This window comes from Pongo abelii, chromosome 5 (assembly GCF_028885655.2).
Source record: "Pongo abelii isolate AG06213 chromosome 5, NHGRI_mPonAbe1-v2.0_pri, whole genome shotgun sequence".
In the NCBI taxonomy this organism is placed as follows: domain Eukaryota; kingdom Metazoa; phylum Chordata; class Mammalia; order Primates; family Hominidae; genus Pongo; species Pongo abelii.
Genome location: NC_071990.2, coordinates 108,200,317 through 108,209,774, shown reverse-complemented (window position 1 = coordinate 108,209,774; position 9,458 = coordinate 108,200,317). Strand labels below are relative to the sequence as shown.

General features: G+C 45.2%; 1 pseudogene; it reads right to left on the bottom strand.

Annotated features, from left to right (window-relative positions):
• Positions 1-473: 473 nt before the first annotated feature.
• LOC112134015 (U6 spliceosomal RNA) lies at positions 474-574 on the bottom strand (annotated as a pseudogene).
• Positions 575-9,458: the final 8,884 nt, after the last annotated feature.

Below are 9,458 nucleotides of genomic sequence, written 5' to 3'. Positions count from 1 at the left end.
TCCTGGGCTCAGGTGGTCCTCCAGCCTCAGCCTCCCAAAGTGCTGGTATTACAGGTGTGAGTCACCATGCCCAGCCTGAAAATTTCAGTAATATAATAAACTCGGCTGAGTGCGGTGACTCATTCCTGTAATACCAACACTTTGGGAGGCCGAGCAGTGTGGATCATTTGGGGTCAGGAGTTTGAGGCCAGCCTGGCCAACATGGTGAAACCCCGTCTCTACTAAAAATAGAAAAAAAAAAATTAGCCAGGTGGTAGTGGCGCATGTCTGTAATCCCAGCTACTCGGGAGGCTGAGGAAGGAGAATTGCTTGAGCCTGGGAGGCAGAGGTTGCAATGAGCCAAGATTGCACCACTGCACTCCAGTCTGGGTGACAGAGTGAGACCTCTCTCAAAAAATAAATAAACTCAAGCTATGAGGGGTGTGTGTGTGTGTGTGTGTGTGTGTGTGTGTGTGTGTTGATTGGTTTTCTTAATTTTTTTTTTTTGCAAAGTTAAATAAAAGTGTCATCCTTGTGCAGAGGCCATGCTAATCTCTGCATCATTCCAGTTTTAGTATATGTGCTGCCAAAGCGAGCGTTCTGTGTATGTGTGTGTATATATATTTTATATATATATAATATGTATAATTAGCACAAAATAATTAGCACAATGTCTAATTTAATGTTCTCTGGCCTTTAGTTTACTAAGAGAGTACTTTCATCCATTATTGGTTATAAATTAATACAGTAAATCCTATTGTAATTATAATTGTAATTGTAATTATAACTGAGAGCCAAATAAATCAGTCATATGAAATGGAAGGTTACAATTTCTTGCAGGGTTAACAACAAAATGACCATTGTGGGTCAGTCTAGCTAGCTGTGAGGAATTTGGGAGCTAACTGCCCTATCTAAATTCATGCCAGGTCAGGCACAGCAGTTCAGGCTTGTAATCTCAGCACTTTGGGAGGCTGAGGCGGGTGGATCGCTTGAGCCCAGGGGTCTAAGACCAGTCTGGGCAGCATAGCAATACCCTGTCTCTACCAAAAAATTTTTAAATAAATAAAAAATAAATTCATGCCAGACTCAGTTGTGATTTGATGCCACCTGGTGGTGGTGGTCGGCCCCAAGTTAAATATTAATGGGGACAATTTTTTTTTTTTTTTTGGAGACAGAATTTCACTCTTGTTACCCAACCTGGAGTGCAATGGCGTGATCCCGGCTCACTGCAACCTCCACCTCCCAGGTTCAAGCGATTCTCCTGCCTCAGCCTCCCAAGTAGCTGGGATTACAGGCATGCACCACCAAGCTTGTCTAATTTTGTGGGGTTTTTTTAGTAGAGACGGGGTTTCTCCATGTTGGTCAGGCTTGTCTCGAACTCCCGAACTCAGGTGATCCACCCACCTTGGCCTCCCAAAGTGCTGGGATTATAGGCATGAGCCACCGCACCCGGCTAAACATCCTGTTTTCTTTTTTGTTGTTGTTTTTGAATCAGAGTCTTGTTCTGTCACCAGGCTGGAGTGCAGTGGTGCGATCTCGGCTCACTGCAACCTCCGCCTACCCAGTTCAAGCGATTCTTCTGTCTCAGCCTCCAGAGTAGCTAGGACTACAGGCACGCACCACCATGCCCAGGTAATTTTGTATTTTTAGTAGAGACAAGATTTCACCATATTGACCAGGCTGGTCTTGAACTCCTGACCTTGTGATCCACTCTCCTCAGCCTCCCAAACTGCTGAGATTACGGGTGTGAGCCACCATGCCCAGCCTACTGGGGACAATTCTGAGTGCAGAAGCTGCAGGATAACATTAGTGATTTGGGAAATGTCCCAGTTAGTTGGCCAGATTCAGCTGGGAGAATAATTAGGACGAGATTTACCCCTCACTTCTCTCTCTGAAACAAGTTCACATGACTTTTCTCCACCTTTATGGCCTTGGCCTCCTCTCTAAGACCTCCCTCTACCTGCCCTGTTTAGGGGCTAGGCAGGGAATGGGAGCCAGCCGTCAATTCTGTATCATATCTAAAATTATATTTTTGGCCAGGCACGGTGGCTTACACCTGTAATCCCAGCACTTTGGGAGGCCAAGTGGGGGGCGGATCACCTGAGGTTAGGAGTTCAAGACCAGCTTGGCCAACATGGTGAAACCCTGTCTCTACTAAAAATACAAAAATTAGCCAGGCATGGTGCTGGGCACCTGTAGTCCCAGCTACTGGGGAGGCTGAGGCAGGAGAATCACTTGAACCCAGGAGGCGGAGGTTACAGGGAGTCGAGATTGTACCACTGCACTCCAGTCTGGCAACAGATCAAGACTCCATCTCAAAAGAAAAAAAAAATTTTATTTTTGGCCGGGTACAGTAGCTCATGCCTGTAATCCCAGCACTTTGAAAGGCCAAGGTAGGGGTATCACTTGAACCCAGGAGTTCGAGACCAGCCTGGGCAACATAGCCAGGCATGGTGGTGTGTGTCTATAGTCCCAGCTACTCAGGAGGCTGAGGTGGGAGTATCACTTGAGCCCAGGAGGTTGAAGCTGCAGTAAGCCATGATCACACCACCATACTCCAGCCTGGGTGACAGAGCAAGACACTGTCTCAAAAATAAATAAATAAAATGAAATCATATTTTTGATGAGGGCATTATCATGGGGTTTTACTGTGCTTATCGAGGAGCTCTTGAATGCTTAGAATATACTAGCACTGTATTTTTTATTTTAGAACTTTTGTGTATTCCAATTGTTTTGGTTGGCTATAAAAAGCCATTATTGGGCCAAGCACAGTGGCCAACACTTTGAGAGGTCAAGTTGGGCGGATCACTTGAGGGCAGGAGTTTGAGACCAGCCTGGCCAACATGATGAAACCCCGTCTCTACTAAAAATACAAAAATTAGCTGGGCATGGTGGCATGCTCCTGTAGTCCCAGCTACTCAGGAGGCTGAGGTAGGAGAAACACTTAAGCCCAGGAGACAGAGGTTGCAGTGAGCCAAGATTACGCCCCTGTACTCCAGTCTGGGAGACAGAGCAAGACTCTGTCTCAAAAAAAAAAAAAGAAGCCATTGTTAGGCTAAGACTAATTGAAATTCAAGCAGGGGGAAAAAAAAGGTAAACATGCAAAGGTGAGAAATCCATCCAGAGGCTATTAACCCTATTGCATCAATGCCATGAAATTTTATTTTATTTTATTTATTTATTTTTGAGATGGAGTCTCTCTCTGTCGCCCAGGCTGGAGTGCAGTGGTGCGATCTCGGCTCACTGCAAGCTCCGCCTCCCGGGTTCACGCTGTTCTCCTGCCTTAGCCTCCCGAGTAGCTGAGACTAATAGGCGCCCGCCACCACACCCGGCTAATTTTTTATATATTTTTAGTAGAGATGGGGTTTCACCATGTTAGCCAGGATGGTCTCGATCCCATGACCTTGTGATCTGCCCACCTCGGCCTCCCAAAGTGCTGGGATTACAGGCGTGAGTCACCGTGCCCGGCAATGCCATGAAATTTTAAATTAACAGTTGCCTCTTGTGGATGATCTCTTGTTACCCAGCAGGATCAGAATTCTTCGTTTGTTTTATTCCTTGTTAAATTCCTTGCTATGTTAAGGCAGTTTCTCCTTCTTTGCATGCACAAACATGTGACCCTGCTCTAGTATCATTAGGCATTGCCCCTGATAAAACTGGGCTTCTTGGAAGCCATGTGGGGGTATAAGACTATAGAGGGCAATGGTCAGTTACTGGTTATGTTTCTGTGTTTCTGTCCCTATCCCTCTACCTGCCATCTTTCCAATTCCGAGTTACCGCTGTGTCACTGAGTCTGAGATAAGCAGTCTGAGAGACCAGCGCTTGCGGAGAGCAGCAGAGCTCCAGTTCTTGGATCAGGGTCTTCTTGGTTTGTGGCTGCCAGTGGTCACATTTGTCTTCGATGAAATAGTCAAGCACCAGGCTGATTGCCAGGTTTCAGAAGATGTGTGGCTCAGACTGGAAGAAGGCCTCAATCTGTTCACCACCTGTCCGTCTGGCCTTACCTGTTACTTCTCCCTCTAACTTCAATGCTCTGTTTTTCACTCAGAAGGGCTATTTATAGGTTTCCAAATATGGCCTGCAGTTTCCTGCCTCAGCTGCTGCCCGCAATTTTCCCTGCCCAGAGTGCCCTTCGCCCAGCCTTCATGGGTCAGAATCCTGCTCAGCCTCTCCTCCATGGAATCTTCCTGATCTCTTCGAGCTCCTTGCTCCCCGGCATTCTGGACCTCTCCTTTCTGCTTTACATCACAGTTTCCAGGGTTCATGATTGGTTCCTCGGTTAGACGATAGTTCTATGAGGACAGGGACCTTGCTTATCCATTTCTTAGTCCCCAAAGGACTCAAGGCTTTCCATCAGAGGTGCTCAATACATGTTTGTTTGTTTGTTTGTTTGTTTGAGACTGAGTTTCACTCTGTCACCAGGCTGGAGTTCAGGGATGCGATCTCAGCTCACTGCAACCTCTGCCTCCCAGGTTCAAGCAATTCTCCTGCCTCAGCTTCCCGAGTAGCTGGGACTACAGGAGCACGCCACCATGCCCAGCTAATTTTTGTATTTTTAGTAGAGACAGGGTTTCACCATGTTGGCCAGCATGGTCTCGATCTCTTGACCTCGTGATCTGCCTGCCTTGGCCTCCCAAAGTGCTGGGATTACAGGCATGAGCCACGCACCCAACCCTGTGGTTTTTTGTTTTGGTTGTTTTTTTTTGTTTTTTTTTTTTTTTTTTTGTAGCTACAATGACTAAACATTTTTAATTTTGGAAGCTTTTTTCACATTAAAGCTACCCGAGCCATCTTCCAAAGAGGTCTCATCTTCTCCTGCCAGCTGCATGAATTCTCAGCCCTATATTTAGGTACTAAGTGGTCTTGTTCACCTCTCTCTACTGCTGATATGAGCCGAATTCCATCACTGCAAAAATTATCTGAGAACATAGGCATTGGGAGAGCGCATTCACTTATTCCAGCCTGGAGTAGAGAACTCTTTGATACCTGAAGTAATTTACTTACTTATCTAATGTGAAGGCCTAATAAATGCAGCTTCCATAAGTATAACATTTATTTACTGAAAGCTAGGATCATAATATGCTGGAAGAATTTGCAGGCTACAGATGTTGCACTTTTTATGTGTCTTAATTGTTTTAATATTAAATGTTATTAAATCATTGGCTATCAACTTGGATGTAATATATTTTGTTATATATGCCATTTGAAAACTTTGTTATCTCCACAGAGAGAATTCAGGAAATACCAAATGTTTGAGTCTTAGAGGACTAAAACATATGTGTCATGTCTGTCCCAATACTCGCTATGAGTTTCACCACACATATGCCACTGGTTTCTGTGATTCTATTACTTTCTTCTAAAAAATGATTTTCATTTTATTGGGGGAAAGGAACCCAAATCTTCTGTCATTTCTAATGTAAAATATTCAGAGGGAAGAAGTAGGTAAATGTGGGTTATTGGTTATTGAATTCCTCTGTCCCCCTTCCCTCAAACTCACACACTCGGGTTGCACAGGGCAATTATTCCTTTTTGCTCCATGCTGATTATATAGGTCGGGGGGTAATAAGGTTGTTTATTTGAAGGATTTTCATCTGGTGGATTTCTAATATTCTTGCCCCACTCCTGACCACCTAAATCAGTATCACACCGAGACCAGCATCTCTCTCCCACCACCAAAGAAAATGATGAAACAAAGGTAATTTGAGCCTGAACTTTCTGCTCCCAAATTTATCATCTTCCCAGAGCATAGGGGTTGTGTTGCTTTAATCCTTCAAATCAGCAATGGCTCAGTAATAACTAGTATCATATGTTTATTATTAACTCGGCAGATAAACCTTCAAGGTGCTAAACTCCTTTTGGTGTATTAAATTTATAACATTTTTTCAAAAACCTTATTATTCAATTCAGAAATTGCCCCTGGCAGAATCAATAAACAAGGTACTATGCTAGTAAAAGTGAACATTTTAATATATTATTAAGACAGTGGCGACCTGGCATGGTGGCTCATGCCTGTAATCCCAGCACTTCGGGAGACTTAGGCAGAAGGATTGCTTGAGCCCAGGAATTTGAGGCTACAGTGAGCTATAATCACGCCAGTATGGATGACAGAGACCCTGACCCTTAAGAAATATAAAATATAAAAAGGGAAGATGCTGTGTTACATACATATATTTTACTGTAAAAATTGAATATTTGATTATTTGGCTGAATTGGGATTTCCTTACTACAATATTTTCGTAAATAATCTCAGATCAAATATGTTCAGTAAGTATGTGGGGCAGGATAATTTTTTTTTTTTTTTTTTGAGATGGAGTTTTGTTCTTGTTGCTCAGGCTGGAATGCAATGGCGTGATCTTGGCTCACTGCAACCTCTGCCTCCCGGGTTCAAGCAATTCTCCTGCTTCAGCCTCCTAAGTAACTGGGATTATAGGTGTGTGCCACCACGCCCAGCTAATTTTGTATTTTTTTACTAGAGATGGGGTTTCACCATGTTGGTCAGGCTGGTCTTGAACTCCTGACCTCAAGTGATCCACCTGCCTCGGCCTCCCAAAGTGCTGGGATTACAGGCGTGAGCCACCACGCCCAGCCTGAGGTATTAATCTACACTTTTGTTCTGGTATTTTCCCCTTTCCCTTTCCTGCCTCTGACCAGATACTTCCAATCTGTTTATTTTCTTAGTGAAGGGATGCGATGGGGCAGAAAGCTCAAGCTTATTTTTCTCCCCCAAGCTTTTGTTTCTAAAAGCTTAAGCCCCAGCAGGGAAAGGATTTGAGCCACAGGCAAAAGCAAAAGGCTTCTGGGTGGGGTAGGTGGGCTGAGCAGGTGGTGGGCTTTCCAGAGACCTAGCTAGCAGGCAGGACTGTTCCTGGAGATGTGGCTGAGGGCCGCAGCCAGGTCCCAAGTCACAAACGAGTTACTTTAGGCTGGATCTGACCTGCAGATGGGCTTTGGCCATGTGAATTTCAGTCATGCAGGATTTAAAAACTAGGCAATTTCACATAAAAATTCAGATTTTGTGGCCGAGTGCAGTGGCTCACTCCTGTAATCCCAGCACTTTGGGAGGCCGAGGCAGGTGGATCACGAGGTCAGGAGATCGAGACCATCCTGGCTAACACGGTGAAACCCCGTCTCTACTAAAAATACAAAAAATTAGCCGGGTGTGGTGGCGGGCGCCTGTAGTCCCAGCTACTCGGAAGGCTGAGGCAGGAGAATGGCGTGAACCCGGGAGGTGGAGCTTGCAGTGAGCTGAGATTGCGCCACTGCCCTCCAGACTGGGAGAGAAAGCGAGACTCCATCTCAAAAAAAAAAAAATTCAGATTTTGTCTTCTGTTGAAGAATTGGTAAATTTGATCATATTGGGTTCAGTTCATCATGGCATCAAATGGCTGCCTGTATTGGAGAAGAAATGGGTGGTTTAGCTTGTCACAGTGTCCACCAGTCCCTGCTGTGTCCCTACACTGAGGCCAAAGATTAGTTGCCATTCATGACACTGGCACTGCTGTTTTCCAGGCAATAGAGGAATGTCCCTCTTACCCAAGATTTTTCCCTTAAATGGGGAAACAAAAGAGAGATTAAAGATGGCTCATGTTGAAAGAAACACGGAGCTAGCGTGTTTCTTTGTAAAAGTGAAGAGCGTTCTTACGTATTTAGTAGGCAAACTGCCTGGTTCACTTATGAACTCTCCCTGCCTGCTCCCTGCAGGCATTTGCATCACATATCCCTGCTCTAGGCAGCCTTGCAAAGAGATGACCTTGTCCCTGGTTGGGCATGGCAGAGCCGCTGCCTGCAGGGCATGGTAAGCTAGTGATGGATGGCTCTGCAAGAACCCCAGTGGACAGATGCCCAGAGGGCAGAGGCCCCTGGAAGTCCCTGGGGTTGGGGAGGACTCCAAAAGGATAGGACTCAAAATAGCAAGTAAATTATAAAAATAGCTATTTCATACACACAGATCTATGAACCGAGACTTGCACACACTGCCTCTGCTGTCCAGTGACCTGGTTGTTTAGCCCAGGGATCTAGGGCCACCAACATGCACGTGTGATGGAGGCTACTAGAACTTGTCCTAGAGAAGGATGGGACTCATTGCGCCTTTCCTTAAGGGGCGGGGCAGGGGGTGCGGAGAATGTGGCTTAAGGACCATCACGTTTTAGACATGTTTCAGAATTATGGAGTGGTATTTGTGTCACTTTTTGGGTGGGGTGTGAATGTAAAGTGGTCCTCTACGAGTGTCTTCCAGAAGGCATTGAGGCTGCTTATGTGAACCTTTGTGCTTTTGCTGCTAAACTAGAAGCATAGTTTTGGGTTGGTTTTTTGTTTTATTTTGTATGAATAGAAAAAAATAATCAAAACTTTTTTAATGTGTCTGGGCTAATTATTTCAACATTTCACCTGCCTCATGTATGACCAATAAAAATAACAGCTACTCTTTATTGAACTAACCTTATGCCAGCCACTGTACCAGTACTAACCAGAAGTGCCTCGTATATAACTACCCTGTAGGGTGGGGTTGCCCCATGGTGTGAATAAAGAAATGGAAACTAAAAGCTTATGTAGTTTCCTAAAGTCACTTACTTAGTACATGCTGGAGCCTGGATTCAAATCCGCGTCTGTGTGACTTCATATCTCCTGCACTGCACAGCTAACGAGTGCAACAGCATTTGCCACCACCTGCTATCTGCAGGACAACAGAGGTGGAGAGAGGGGAAAATGAATGCAAATGGCCAAGTCCACAAGGAGCAGCAAAGTTAAATTAGTTACATTCTTGTTTTCTTTTGAGACAGGGTCTTGCTCTGTCACCCAGCCTGGAGTGCAGTGGCACAATCACAGCTCACTACAGCATCAACCTCCCAGGCTCAATTGATTCTCCTACCTCAGCCTTCTGAGTAGCTGGGACTACAGGCTCAGGCCACCACGCCCAGCTAATTCCTGTATTTTTTGTAGAGACGGTGTTTCGCCATGTTGCCCCAGGTTGTAGTCACATTCTGGTAGTCACTTTCTTTAAGGGAAAAAAAAAAGGAAGGCAGAGGCCAGGTGCAGTGTCTCACGCATGTAATCCCAGCACTTCGGGAGGCCAAGGTGGGCAGATCATGAGGTCAGGAGTTCGAAACCAGTCTGGCCAACATGATGAAACCCCCGTCTCTACTAAAAATACAAAAATTAGCCAGGCACGGTGGCACGTGCCTATAGTCCCAGCTACTCAGGAGGCTGAGGCAGGAGAATCGCTTGAACCCGGGAGGCCGGGTTGCAGTGAGCCGAGATCATGCCACCGCACTCCAGCCTGGGCAACAGAGCGAGACTCCGTCTCAAAAAAAAATAAAAAATAAAAAAATAAACAAAAGGGAAGGCAGAATACTGCAGTGCCTGGCACATATTAAGCTTGCAATAATTATGTGTTAAATGAAGGAATGAATTACAAACCATGTAATCTCTCTGGACATTTATTGTTGTCATCTGTGTAAAAATGGGGTGGACCTGTTCCA